General features: G+C 46.0%; 1 long non-coding RNA gene across 1 annotated transcript in view; it reads left to right on the top strand.

Annotated features, from left to right (window-relative positions):
- Window positions 1–14836, top strand: part of LOC118935957 (uncharacterized) — a 46169-nt gene extending 31333 nt beyond the window's left edge. Inside the window, exon 3 of the long non-coding RNA XR_008995077.1 lies at window positions 12347–14836. This is a non-coding gene — a long non-coding RNA (uncharacterized LOC118935957). The remainder of the gene's footprint in view (window positions 1–12346) is intronic.
- Window positions 14837–15267: the final 431 nt, after the last annotated feature.

Raw genomic sequence — 15267 nt, 5'->3', positions numbered from 1 at the left:
TTCACAGGCCTGGCTAGGACATCCTGTGTGATGTGGAACTGGACTGGTGAGGGCAGGCACCTTTCCTTGCTTCCAGCTCTTGTAGGGAAAGCTTTCAGTCTCCCCAGAATGAAGGAACCCCTTTCAGTTCCCCGATCGCCGAAGGTCACACATGGGTATTGAATTTTGTCAAGGGCTTCTTAGGCATTCATCAAAATGATCTTATGGGTTTTTCTTCAGTACACTGATTGTCGAATCATGATCGTGCCCTAGATGCCCGCCAGCAACAACACTTGCTCAGCACCCATCATCCTTTTTCCAGATTCCATGTGCTCCTATTTTGTTGAGCATTTTTGCGTCTGTATCCACAAAGGACACCCATCCGTCGCTCATGTTCTTGGAGTGTATTTGTTTTTGCCTCAAGTCTGGTAACAGAAAATGAATTCTAACGCATTTCGTCGTGTTCCATGTGCTTGGAGACACTATACAGAGTTAGTGTTACTTTTCCATTAAATATATGAAAGAATTCACCCACAGAACCATCTGGACCTGGTGTTTTCTTTTTGAAATGTTTTTAACTAACAATTCAGTGAATTTAATGAACACAGGGCAATCAAGTGATCTATTTTCTTCTTCAGTTGAGTTTTGGTGGTATTTGAGGAATTGCTCTACTTGCATATAAACTGTTTAAGGTATAAACAGATCATTTGTTACTATTTTATTATCCTTTAAACTTCTGATAGGTCTGTTATGATGTCGCCTCTCGCGTTCCAGATATTTTTATTCCTTTCTCTCCGTATTTTATTTATCTCTCTATCTCTAGCTCTCCTGTTTTTCTTGGTCTTCCTGGCTAGGAATTTGTCAATCTTATTAATGTTTTCAGAGAGATAGCTTTGGGCTTTGTTCATGTTCTCATTACGTTTCTCTTTCCTATGTCATTGGCTTCTCTCATCTTCCTGAGCTCCCTCTTCTGATTGCTTTGGATTTAATTTGCCCTCCCTTGTCGAATTTCCTAAGGTAGAATCATGGATGATTGATTTGAGAATTCCCTTTTTTCCTCTCATGTAAGCACTTAATGCTGAAAATTTCTCCCCAAATACTGATTTAGCTACACCCCAAAAATGTTGTGTGTGGTTTTTTTTTCCATTGAGTTCAAAATATTTTCTAATTTCCATCAAGGTTTGGCCTTTGGTCATTTGGAAGCATGTTTTCAATTTCCAAATATTTGGTCATGTTCTGGCTATTTTCCAATTACCAATTTGAAGGCCAACGCTCTCTTGGTCAAAGAATAAGTCTTGTGAGATTTAAATTCCACACATTATGTGAGGGTTGGTCTATGGTCCAGCAAATGGTCTGTCTTGGTGAACATTCCACATGTCCTTGTAAAGAATACGTTCTCTGCCGTGCCTGTGTGGAGTGTTCTGTAAATGTCAACTAGATCCTCTATATTCTCGCCAATTTCCTATTTACTTATTCTGTTGATTTTTGAGAGAGGAGCGTGGAGTTCTCCAAGTATATTTTTTCAATTTGCCCATTTCTTTTTTGTTCTGTTCACTGCTTGCTGTCTGAACATTGAATCTCTGTTACCAACTGGGTGCACAATTCCTGTTTTTATGACTTCCTGGCAAATGGACCCTTTGTCATTATGTAATCTTCCTCTGTATCCTGGGTATTTATCTTGTCTGATTATTAATCTAGCCTCTCCGTGGTATGTCTTTGTCCATCCCTTGACATTGCATGTGTTTATATCTTTCCATTTATAGTGGGTTGCTTTTGCACAACAGATCATTGGGCCTTTCTTGACTTTTATCCAGTGGACAATCTTTGTTCTTGGTACGTTTACGTCGTTTTCATCAAATCTCATGGTGAAGTGTACAGAAAACTCAGATCGATAACGGAGCCCCCTAACTTTGCACCATGAGGGTCTCCCTTCTCCTGGTTTTTGTACCTCGAATGGGGCATCTGCTTAGCACTTTGGGTACCTGTGACACTGTCACCGTGGCTGTGTAACACCTCAGCCAGAGCTGACCTCTGGATCTTTCTCCAAAAAGGAAAAAGAGATTTAAAATAAACAGAATCTTCCCATCTGTTCTGGCCCAAGGGGTCGTGTCCCCCAGGTATCTGTTCAGGTGGGTGGGGCCTTTCCTGGTCTTTTCCAGCAATTCTTGGTGCCCTCTGGCTTGTGGCTGCATCTCCCCAATCTCTGCTTCTGTCACCACATGGCACCTCCCTGTGTGTGTCTGTGTCCACATTTCTTACTTTTAAGACACCATCATTGGAACAAGGGCCTCCCTGTTCCTTAGTGGGCATCCTTCCAAATAAGGTCATGTTCTGAGATTCCAGACGGACATGGATCTGGGGGATAGATGTTCAACCCGAGACAGTGAATTCTCTGAGTGTCAGCTTTCCACTTGATCTGGGGTCCTCGGCCGTTGCATTCTGCGTCTTGTCTAGTGTTTCTTGGCAAGTTGAAGAAAGAGGCTCTGTTAGGCTTCCTCCACCGTGGCCTCTCTCCACAACACAGCCTTCTCTCCAGGCCGGGCAGGCAGCCGTGCCAGCGAGAATGCCCACAGGGCAGTTTAATGAGACTCGGTGCATCCTCAGCACACAGCCTGGCGTTCCCGTGCCAGGCGACCCACCTGCAGGCCAGCAGGGGCTCCCAGCTGAGCGGTGTGCTGCCCAGGGTGACCCTGGAGGTTCTCAGATGCTGCAAAGCTCCCTGGCTCAGAGAACATGGGGCATGTGCAGGGCTGGCTCCATGCACTGCTGCTCTGCACCCAGCCCTCCACACCCCCGGCTCAGATCCATCCACCTGCAGTGCTGGCTCAGAGCGCCTCCCACTGGGTCCTGACTCATGCAGCTCTCCCCAGAGGGTCCTGGGTGTCAGCACGGGGGCTGGTCGGCTGCACCACCAGGCTCGCCGTTCCTGAGCTTGGAAAGGAAGCTACTGGGAGCCATCAGCGCAGCAGGGAACACCCGGGGACCCGCACAAACCTCTCTTCCTCAAGCCCTGCGGGGTGGAAGGCGGATTTCCATGTGGTCTGCGTCCTTGGGATTGATCATACTGCATTGTCCACATGCACCCATGCAGTCACATGAGCTCTTAAGAGCTTTCTGCTTCCTGCTGGAAGAAGAGAGAGGGTCAAGGGTTCAAAGAACGGGGTCCCTTAGACATCTCTCGCCCAGAGGCATCACAAAACAGACATCTGCATTGATAAAACCAACGTTTCCTAATGTCTCTAATTGGATACTTGGAAGGCATTTCGTTTTAAATCTGATTTACAAAAGTATATTTCTTCAGAGCTTAATGACACATGTGCTCACAGGATTTATGTTTGAAAGTTCTCATTCTTTTTGTCCAAATATCCAGAAAGTCAAAAACAAACAAACAGAGCTGCCTGCACAGCTTTGATGGTGTCAGCATCTAAATCAAGTCACTTGTTTGGTGCCAATTAGGGGGAGTTTGACTTTAGTAGGAAAAAATAAAAAGGATTTTGGAAAAGAAGCTAGTTCTGGAGTCACAAGATTAGCATCCATTAAGGAGAAATAAATGCCTCACATTTGCTGCATGAAAATGGATGTTGTGATGAAGTTAGTCTATTTTTCTTACCATGGATAAAAATGTAATTTATCAAATAGGCATTTAGAAAGTGTGGGAATTAATAGTGACAACTTCAGGAAAGGCAGAAGGATGTCGAATTACTATTTGTGACATCAAGTCAATATAGACAAGAATGGATTGCTATGCTTGTGGATTCTTTGTGAGGAAACATTTTAGATTAATTTTGTAAATACTGTATAGATATAAAGAGTCAGTGCATGGATGTGCAGGATCCCTGCCAACTTCACGGTAGTAATAACCTCTACTGAGAGAAGTAAGGGCTAAGTGGGGGCTTTAAATACCTTAGACACACACACACACACACCCATTCCTATCCTATCCATCCAAATAGCTTTTGTAACAGATTATTAATATTTAATTTTCCCATAGGCACCAAGATGCAGCAGATTTGAAACATCAAGATGAGATATATGCAAATGATCTTTGTAAATTTATGTCTCATTCTCATATGCAAATTTATAAAGCCAGAAAGATAGAAATTGGTTCCCTGATTCTTGATGACACCCCCCTTTGAATATATGAAACAATCTAGACAATTTGCTAGAGATTTTGTTACACGAGAGAGATTGTGCTGAGAACCTTTCTCCAATTTAGAGGTTTTCTGAGTCAGTCAGCTATAACTTAAATTATGCCACATAACAAATAATCCCACACCTCAACTATCTATAATAATATGCACTTATTTTTCACACCTGTGGGTCTGTTGGGTTGATCTATGCTGGGCTCACCCAGACTAAGGTGAACCCAACACGAACCCAGAAATCACATCTGCGCCACATAATGTCATTATTTTGGAACGAGTGGTTTTTCCGGGTACGTTCCTGTGGTGTTGGAATGTAGATGTACACAGGGCGAACCAAACCACCTCACAACACCTCTGCTGGTAGGAATTCTGTTGACCTTGTGTTGGCAAATCAGAATTAAAGTGCAAAGTCCTGGTGCAGGGAGGTGAGGTCCTCCCACCGGCTGGCAAAGTCATGAGGGAAAGAGGGATTGTGAGCAATTAATGCAATCCACACCCTGTAGCTTCAGGCCTCATGAGAGGGGACTTCTTTTCCATTTCACCATTCCTATCCTGGAACAACCCTCCCCGTTCAGTCACTGCTGGTTTTAAGGAGGGAGAAAGGAAGGAAGATTGACACCCGTCACCCCATTTTCCCTTTGCTAATGTTAAAATGGTCTATTGTTTCATATTTGCATCAAGGAATCACAGAGTGGTTAAACCTTATTTTTGTATTTTTCCTTCCCCACTTCTGGTTTTGAATCATATTTTATATCCTTATTCCTATAACCTGTATGTATCCCAGCATATCTTTTACTTACTAATAGAATTTTTATGAACAGAGCTCCGTTAAATTAAAAATGCACTTCTGACACACACTTAGTTAGCATCAAGCGAATAAGACAGAGATGGCCATGAGCATACGAAGCCCTATGTGGATTTCTGCCATTACCATTTCCATATGCCGAGTCTCATTTTCATGAGTATGTTTCTGGGGTCTTATCTGCACTGTGCAGCTTCTCACAGGAAATGTTGTAATGGGGGGAACAAGTCCATATGTGAGGACATTTCATTCCTGAGTTTGAAACTAAAGGAAGATGTGAAAGTCCGTCATTTGGTGACTTTCTTTCTCCTTATCCTCCATTTGTGCTTAAGAAAAATAGCACATTTCCACCCAGATTTCAAGGTGGAAGGTGAATTGCATGGTATTATTAGCACCCAAGTGAGCAGACAGATGGTTCCTTTCTCATTCCTTGAACTCTCCGGTGGGGACGAGTTTGGCAATCCCCAATTATATTCTAAATTAAGCTGGGTACCCACCTCCTTCCGGGAGCTGTTGCATTGGGTGGGCAACAAACATGACCATCCAAACGTTTTCCATCACCAGTTTGCATAATTCAATAAAGTTCTTGAATGCCACCTTCTAAAATCCATTCCGACACATTACAGCCCACACCCTGCTCCCAGACCACACACACTATCCCGAGATTGAACGCTTTCCAGGCCCAGGGGTGCATTCAGAGCTTATCGCCCGTCTGCAGCCCGGCTTTTATGCACTGTGACCACGACAGGGGGACAAGTCTAAGAAAAATACCTTAGGGCAGAAGTTGGCCACCGTGTGTTCCTCATATCATCCCCACGCTGCCGCCCCAGCAGGCATCAGCCACCCAGTGTCTTGGCCAAAACTGTGCCCCGTCATGGCCTGTATGCAACCAGTTCAGGTCACAGACCAGGCCGTTGTACCAGCACAAAGCACAAGGGGCCACTAGGTTATTTCAGTGCCCAGGCACGGGAATAAAACCCAGGAAAACTTTTGTGGCATGTGTATCAGGTTCCTAGGACTGCCACAACAATGCACCACAAACTGACGGGCTTAAGAAACAGGAATTTATCTTCTCCCAGCTCTGGAGACCCGAAGTCTGAGATCCAGGTGGGGCAGAGCCTTACACCCTCCAGAGACTCTAGGGGGCGCTCTGTTGCAGGTTGACCCCCCCCCACCCAGCTTCTGCTACTTGGGCGTGTGGCGGCTTGGCTGCTGTCACCTATACCGTCTTCTCCCAGTATCTCCCTTCTTATGAGGACACCAGCGTGTTGGGTTAGGGCTGCCGTAGGACCTCATCTTGCATCATTAATTAGACCTGCAATGACCCTATTTGCAAATACGTTGACATTGTGAGGTACTGGGGACTAGGGCGTCAGCCTTACAGATTCAGCGGGGACACAGTTCAACGCGTAACACCGCAAATATCCAGAAACTTCTCCAGAGGCCCCCTTTCCTCATCTGCTCTTTGCTTGGGACTTTGCACAAGGGTGCTTATCGGCATCTCCAGCATTTCCTGTGTGATATTTTCAGTCCCCTACTAGGAGAGTAGCAAACAGAGGCAAAGCCTGTCCACATTTCAGAGTAATTGCCTCTCCATCATTGGGAAAGCCTTCTTACACATCTTTGGCATTTTTTTAAGCCTTTGATGATTCCCACACCCGACTGCAGGAAGTGTGGGTACACTTCATCTTCCCCACCCCGGTTCTGTGCAAACACCACCTGTGACGGTTCCAGGATGTGATCCGGGTAGCAAGTGTGTGACGCTCAAGAGGGCACAGAACCCGAACAGCAGGACAGAGGAGACCCAAAGCCAGCTGCTCCCTGTGACTCTTTGTGTAAGGGCCCCCATGACAAAGGATCTCAGACGGGACGGCTTGAACAACACACATTTGATGTTCCCCTTCCTGGAGGCTGGGCTCCGAGACACAGGTGTGAGCAGGACTGAGAGCACCCCCCTCCTGGGAGTGCAGACACACCTTCTCCGTGCCATCCATGGTCATCCCTCTGTGCGTGTCTGTGTGCTCATCTCTTCCTATAAGGACACCAGTCCTACGGGATCAGCGCCCACCCTATGACCTCACTTACCTTAATTCCCTCTTTAAAGACCTGTCTCCACATACAGCCCCATTCTGGGGTCCTGGGGTGAGGGCTTCAGCATGTGAATTTTAGGGGACACAAGACAGCCCATAACAAGAGGTAACCAGAACACCAGTTTATACAAACAGCACTCCACGGCTGCTAAAAAAAATCCTAAAAGCACCTGATTAACTCTATGCACTCACCAAAATACATGGAACGACCGATGGCCCAGCACGAAATGTCTCAAAACAGCACAGCTCCATAGCTGCCACTCACTGGGGTGAGGCTATTTGGGGAGATTTTTTTTTCCAACCAGTCCATTTAATAACCACAGGTCATTACGCCAACTCACCAAGGAGCTGACCTCAGGCGTAGTGACTTCATACCAGTGTTGGGTAATGAGGGTTGCTAGTTACTTGAGGGGCTCTGTATGAAATCCTAAGCAACTCTGTTTTCCAAGTTATTTTAAAGCAGTTCTTAAATTATTAAAGGGGGATAGTAAAATATCTGAATGAATTAAAACAGTAGATACCAATGAGGTTGTGTGTGTGTTGTGTGTGTGTTTCATTCCTCTGAGTTTGTAGGTAGGGCAACACGAGAAGAAGCAAAAATATGAGAATTTCACAAGTGTTTCCATCACCACAAGTCAGTTAAATGGCATTAATAGCAAAGCTAAAGAGGAGAGAGTATTGGATTGTATTGGGTGACACTTAGGATATATTTTAGAGTTATTCACCTGCCCCCCAGTTTAGGTAAAATGGACTTTTCAACCCTGCTAGATAAATATTTTAGAGAGCCCCAAAACCTAATCCTACATTTTAACTGCACTGCTTTTCTGCAAATATCGTCCTCAATATTGTCCTCAGATACCTGACACCTTTTGCTCTCTGTAATTTTTGATTATTCAAGGTCATCCTCAATGACTCACTCAAGAACACAACAACAGTTGCAAATGATTGTCACTATTATAAATAGTTCCAATAGGGCAGGCTCGGGTCTGATATCTCATTTCATTGGTGTAATGATCCTTCTGAGAAGACAGCTATGGTCCCTTTGTCTGGGCATTTCAGAGGGCAGTTCAGTCCCACACATCTGTGGTTGGAGGCAGTCATGGCATGGCTTTTGTATAACAAGTTGTGAGTGGAAAGAATATAAGTCACTTTTGAGCTTAAATGCCTTAACAAGAACCTCTAGGGCAGTCTTTTTCCTTTCCTCTTGTTCCAACTTACAGCTGCTCCACGGTGTGTCTTTGACGATAGCAATGACATGGAGTAGAGTTCCCAGCCAACACCACACGATGGATGTGCACCATGAACAAGAAATAAATGTTTGCTGCTTTAAGCTACTGAGTTTTTTGGTGCTGTTTGTTACTGCAGCATGACCTCGCCTCTCCTGCCTGATACTGGCAATTTGACTGGACACACGGAGACCTAACAGGTGGATATTGAAACAGTGACTCCAGGCAGACTCACTATAGCCTGAGAAACCTTTCCTGCACCCTCCTCTTCACCTCTTGTCTGCACACACACAGGATTTTACCTCCCATTTCTCAGAGGAGATCACTCCCTTCACTTCCTTCCCTCCTCTTGAAGTATGCCCCATCTGTTTGCCCTGTTCTTCACCCATCTCTCTTGCCCTAATGGGGAAGTGAGCCCATTGCCCACCAAGACTATTTCTCTTCTCTCTGTTCCCAAGAACATCAGACAAGAGCTGCTGCTGCCATACCAACACCCCACTTCCCATACCCCCTGCCTTATGTGGTGTGTGGTCCGAGGATTTCATCCAGCCATGGGTACCTGCTCCCCCTGCTAGGAGGCTGGCCAGAGAACTGGGGAATCCATGCACTGTCTTCCCTGCAGTCCTCTGCCAGGACTGAAGGGAGACGTTGAGTCAACACCAATGTCCCTCCCCTCTTGGCAGGAGGGCACTGGGACACACACCATATGCCAGATACCAGAGTGCCTCCTCCAGGCCATCTGCCATTGCCCAAGTGGTATCTGTCTTGATCTTGCATCATTATCTCTGCTTCTCTACCCTGCCTCCCTTCCCCACTCCTCTCTGGCTCCTCGAATTCCCTCCCATGCAAATTCCTCAGACTAGAATCCTTGTCTCAGGCTCTGCTTCTGAGAAAATCCAAACCAAGGCAAACATTCCTTCCTACTGTGTGCAGACATAAGCTCCGCAAGGAATGGGTTTGATGTTCACTCTCTTGTTTGCCAGCCCAGTGTATTAATCAAGAGCCTCAACCCAGGTTGTTCAAATCCCAGTTCGGCCACTTACCCGCTGTGTGTCCTAGAGCACATCGTATCACCTCTCTGTGCTTCAGTCTTCTCATCTCCAAATGGGAACAGTCATGGTGGCTTCCTCCCAGATGGTCTCAAAAGTGCCTGAACTCCTCAGTTAGGAAATGGTAGCTACCATTTCTAACAAGATGCAACCCCTGCAATTTCCTTTTGGCATCCCAACCCCTGCAAGGCTCTCCTTTCCCCTCTGTGATGGCATTTTTGAAAGAATAATTGAGTTTCTGTTCCATCACTTGCTTTCTCTCAACAGACTGGTTCTCATCCTCACCTTGTGCAAAAATCATCACTAGAAAAGTCACAGAAAAGTCACCTTGTCATTGCAGAGCTGTGCTTCCATTTCAGGACCTTTCCCGTGGCTACGCCCCGCTGCACACGGCAGTCCCCATCACCAGTTCCCTCTAAATCTCTCTTCTTTTCACTTCCGTGTCTCTGTTCATCCTGACTGTCTCCCAGTATTCTGACATCCTCATTTCTCTCATGCCTTCCTCTTCCTTTGCCTGTCCATTTAATGTTTTTTTTTGCATTTTATGGATTTCATGTTCTATTAAAAATATTTAATGGGAAAGAATTCTTTAAAAGACCTTTTATCATTTTAAATTTAAGAAAATTTGTTTAACTCCCCACGGCTCTCAGTAGACTCCAATTCAAAGCTCTTAAGGTAGCTTCAATTTTCCAACTGCTTTTAGATCTCATTTGCCAGGTGTTACTGAAGCAAACAAACCTGGGTCTCTGATGTGCAGCAGTGCCACACGCTGACCTAAGCATGTACTGGAAGAAACTGGGCATTTCTCGCAGGGCACCCTGCAGGGAGAATGTGTGGCTGATGGCCAAGGTCCCGGACTCCCTGTAGGGTTACATACAGGGGTTTTCAGGGCACAGTTATGGAAAAGGGTTGCAGAGAGTGTGACCATCCCAAGCCCATCTTCTGATGGTCAGCGGTGAGTGACAGGACTGCTTCAGGACTGTTGGGCCTCAGTCTCCCAGCCCCACTGAGTCTGGGGTCTGTGTGCTGTGGTCAAGGAGGTACCCCCTATGGTGGGGGATGTAACTTCCTATAAAACATCTCAAAGATACACTATTCATGAGTTTATCTGTGGCCTGGTGGGGAGCTAAGAGGCCTGCATCTGTGCAGTTCACTTTACCTTGGTTTGCAAACTCCCATTTTCTGTCATCTCTACTTGCTCATCTGATCCCCACACTCTGGGTCATAACTGTGGGACTCAGGCTTCACTTGGTTCATGAGGGGTCTGAGGGTCTTCGAAGGTGCCTCCTGGGAGCTGCCCAGGAGAACTTCCTGTCTGCATGTTCCACAAGCATTTTAAACTCAACCAGTTCACAGTGGAAATCTCCTCAGACTTCTCGAGCCCTCTCCCTAAATGCTGCCGTTCACCTGTCTCCCAAGCTCTCAGCTTTCCAAGTGAGGAGAAACGGTTCCCACAGATCTGGGAGAAGAGGGCTGGTGCTGTAGCCATGGGAACACGTCACCACCAGAACGGGTTTACACCCTTCACAATCAATCTGTGACTACTTGTCCCAGCAAATGAGCTTTGCCAACTAGCCAGCCAGGTCCAGCTCTCCCTTCTGAAGGCCAGCTGATCAAGAATAAACAAAATGTAATAAGCCTGCCACCCAGTGAAACCCAACACTGACAGTCTCAACAAAGAACCGGCTTCTACAGAGAATATCAACCTCTTTCCCCCTGAGAATTCACCCCCGTGCTCTAGTGTGCGTGGGGAGGCCGGGCCTCAAGAGCATGGCTCCCTGGTGGCTGCAGGCCATGTGTTCAGCTTTCTGTTTCAGGCAGTGAGTGGTCTACCATCATCGTTAGAGTCCTTGTATACATAAACGGAATACATATATGTGTAAGATATGTATAACATACATATGTGTGTACATATAACCAGTAAATATGTGTATATAGGCAGATATCAGTATATAATTTTAGTGTACATATGGAATACATAGATATGTATGTACATATAACATATATAACCAGTATATGTATATATATATACATGGAATATACATGTCAATATATCGAGTATATAGACATATACATAACACGTATATATAACCAGTGTATATGATAGGTAGATGTATGTACTCAGTGTGTGAGTATATACACACACATATATGTATATATAACCTACATACATATGTACATATAATCAGCATATACATAGATCCATGTAGATGTAGTTATAGCCAGTGTCTACACACACACACACACACACACACACACACACACACGGAACTGAGTTCTGTTTCTCTGCAGTGGCTCACTGAGGACACCTCTCAGAAGAGTCCCAGTGCAGCCTGACCCATCAGCCCAGAGACTGGCCCAGACTGTCTGCTACTCAGCAGAACTGACGATCAGGCCCAGCTCATTCTAAGCTCTAGGGGACCATCCTGTGCCCTGTAGGCACCATCCCTTGTCTCCACCCACCAGATGCCAGGAGCACCCTCCACCCTGAGCTGGGATAACCAAAAATGTCCCTGGACATCGCCAAGTGTCCCTGGGGTGCAGAACTGCCCAGACTGAGAACCGCTAACTTTGAACAGGCTGTTTATGCCAGGACTTAACTGGTCCCATTGTGGAATATCCACATCCTTGAGAGGGATGAGTTGGGGAAGGAAGATGCTAGAGGTCCACACGTGGGCACAAAGGCACAAAGGAGATGTACTGGAAGGTCCCTCTGGCTCTAAAATGCTTTCATTGTAAGAACATTACATAGGAGGATGTGGGCCACCTTATGACCACGTGTAGTTTAGCTCCTGGTATCTGACATGCCCCCTTCAATTCCCATACATTTAAGGAGACAGGGAAGGTGAGTCTACAGGGTCCAGGTAGAAACCTTCTCCCCAGTTGCCCAGCGTACAATTCCCCCAACATATACGTTGCCTAGAGATTGTCAAGTTATGTGCATCCCCTCCTGTGTGGGATGCAGGAAGGTTGGCTGGTTAGCCCACAGGGGACCAAAAATCTTCAGGAAACAACATGCAAGACCAGCTGAGCTCAATTTCTCTGTCCCCTCCAGGGAGCACATCCCTATACGGTCTCTCAAAGAAGGACAAAACGTGGGCAGCGGAAATGGATTGATTGGCCCAGCGAAGGAAAGTGATTGACACTCCAGAGCTGATAAGAAAGGATGCGTGCCGGGATTTTTCAGACACCAGCAACATGTGTCAGGAGTGTTAAGACCTGAAAGTCAATGGTAACGTGCATGTCGTGTAGCGTTTGAAACCTGCTCCAGGGCTGGGGCACGGGCTAGCTCACCAGGCAGGTAGAAGGTGTCAATTAGATTTTGGACCCCGGGGGAATGGAGCCGTCATGAGCGCAGACACCAAAAACTACTGGAACCAAAATGCCAGCAGGAAGATACGTTTGACTTAAACCATGGAAAATGCTTTTATTTTCCCAGGAAGGATGAGAGAAATCAAAAGCCTTCCTCTGTGGGCTTGGACGGTGGGATGCTTCTATTGCCCATTGTTAAACACATGGGATGGTATAATGCAGACCTTGAAATGTCCCATGTGTGCCTCAACTAAGAGGGATTCCCCTCACCATTTAAGCTTTTAAACTCCTTTAAGGTTCCCAAGACCTCAAGCCAGCATCTCCCCCAGTGTTGTGTTGGTGTTACTCAGGGCCCTGGGTTCAAAACGGGGACATCCCCTCCACAACTGCTATTTCAGAAAAATGCAAAAAGGGACGTTTCTCTCAGAGTCTGTATAAATAAACATCTACCCACTAGTTAACAGGGTGGGGGGGGGTATATCTCTATTCTGTACAAACACTCCCAGAAAGCAGAAACGGCAGAAATAATTTTCACCTCCTGGTCTCTTTCAGGGTGAGGACCTCTTGCCAATTCCCACAAGGTTTTTAGTTTAGGTTCTTAGCATGTGTGTTTGTTTTTGTAATCTGGGTAATAGTGGTTCATAATATGTTTGCCATCTTAAACTGTCCATATAAAGACAGTAATTTTCGTCAATAGGATGGAAGGAAACATTGGGTCCCAGAAATGGGGAGTTGCTTCCCCATTTGAAGTAAATCGAAGTCGTTCACCTGGACTACAGAACAAGAAGTAGAAATCACATCATGTCCAGAAAGACATTTGACAGATGTCAACATTCATTTATGTTAAAAACCAAAACAACCTCTTCTCAATGTAGGGATAGAGCTGAAGGACGGAGCGTTTCCTGATAGGCTCAGGGGCAAGGCCAGGAGACCCGCTCGTGTGCCTAAACATCCCAGCCGGCGCAGTCAGGGGAGGAAAAGAAAACGCTGCCGATTGGCAAAGAAGAAAGTGAACCAATTTTGGATTGCATGGATCATTGCTGTTGCTTTTCCATGTTCAATTTCAAGGATTTATGCTATTATTTCCTTCCTTCTATTTGCATTATTAAGCCGATTGTCTACAGAGAAAATCTAAAAGTACCTTTAAAAAGCTATTAAATGTAACATGGGAGTTTAGCAAGGATGTAGCATGGAACAAAATCAGTTTACGAAAGTCCATTGTATTTTTTCTATACCACCAGTGAACAATTAGAAATTATGGTTTAAATACCATTTATAATCCCATCATAGATCTAAGCATTTATTATTAGTGTTAACCTCTGAAAAAGGGTGTGTAAATTTTATTCACAAAAGACCAGAAAGCACTGATTAAAAATAAAAAAAGAAGAAAGCATAGGTCTATGGAAAAGTGTGCTATATTGGCAGATGGGGCAAGTCAATATTCCCTCAAATCACCTGTAAATTCCATAGAACCACAGTCAAAGTCCCAGCCGATGTATTTGAAGAAATAAATAAACTGACTGTAAAGTTAATAAGGAAACTCAAAAGGTGTAGACTAGCCCAAAGAGTTCTATAAAAGAACCCATTGCAGAATTGAAGCTATAAGAACATCACCACAACAAAGCTACAGTCATGCAAACAGAGTGGGACCCCCCCCCCCACCAAATCATAATCACACAGCAATTGGATTTTCCACAAATGCCAAAGCAATTCAACTGAGGAAATAAAATCTCTTTAACTAATGGTCTTAGACCACGGGCCATCCACATGTCCAAAATTGGAACATTGGTCTGTACCTCACAACGTAAAAGAAGTGAACTCACAACAGGTTATAGACCAACATGTACATCCTAAACATAAAATCCTAAATACATAAAATCTACACAAGAAACAAACACGCACAAAAAGAGGAGAAAATCTTTGCGATGTTGCACTGGCCAGAGATTTATTAGATAGGACCCAAAAAGTCCCCTCCGTCCAAGGCATCGTGCACGTGGCCTCGGCCTGAGCTTTCTAGAATACTCTGATCTGGGCAGGTCCCTCCTGTTTGAAAGCCCCTGAGGAATTCCCATTATCTGCAGCCTGAAGCCTCAGCAACGAGCCTGGTGACCAAGACCCTTTTGCAGGAGGGTCCAGCTGGCCTCTGGGGGTCACCTGCTGGCTCTTCTCTGCTGCAAGCCTACGCCGTCCCCCGCTGACCTGCTGTCTACCAGCCTGTCCTGCACCTCAAAGGCGTTGCCCACCCCTCCTCCCTCCCCGCTCCGAGCTGTCGCCCACCACACTCAGCTGGACCTCTCCTGGTCCCTCTGGCCATCCCTCTTCCATCTTTCTCACGGGTTTCATGTTCTCCAGCCCCTTGGTGGGAGTCCAGGTTCCCCCTCAACCCCCTCCCCGTTGCACGGCAGGTTCCCTCCGTGGCTGATGGCACCCGTGCTCAGGTCTCGAGCACCCATGCACCGACCCCCTCATCCTCACTGCCGACCTCTCATGGGTTCTGGCCCCACGTATGGCGGTGGACAGTGACGCATCAGATCGCACACACACAACGTTTGCATGTCCAAAACAGAATTCACCTTCCCCACCCCAGTTAGATCAGCCGTCACCAGGAACTGGGGGTGGGCACAGTGGGGCTGGCGATAAAGGAACAGAGGGGCACATTTTGGG

This window comes from Manis pentadactyla, chromosome X, assembly GCF_030020395.1.
Source record: "Manis pentadactyla isolate mManPen7 chromosome X, mManPen7.hap1, whole genome shotgun sequence".
NCBI classification, from domain to species: domain Eukaryota; kingdom Metazoa; phylum Chordata; class Mammalia; order Pholidota; family Manidae; genus Manis; species Manis pentadactyla.
Note: the sequence above shows the minus strand (reverse complement) of the source record. Positions and strands in the feature narration are given on the sequence as shown.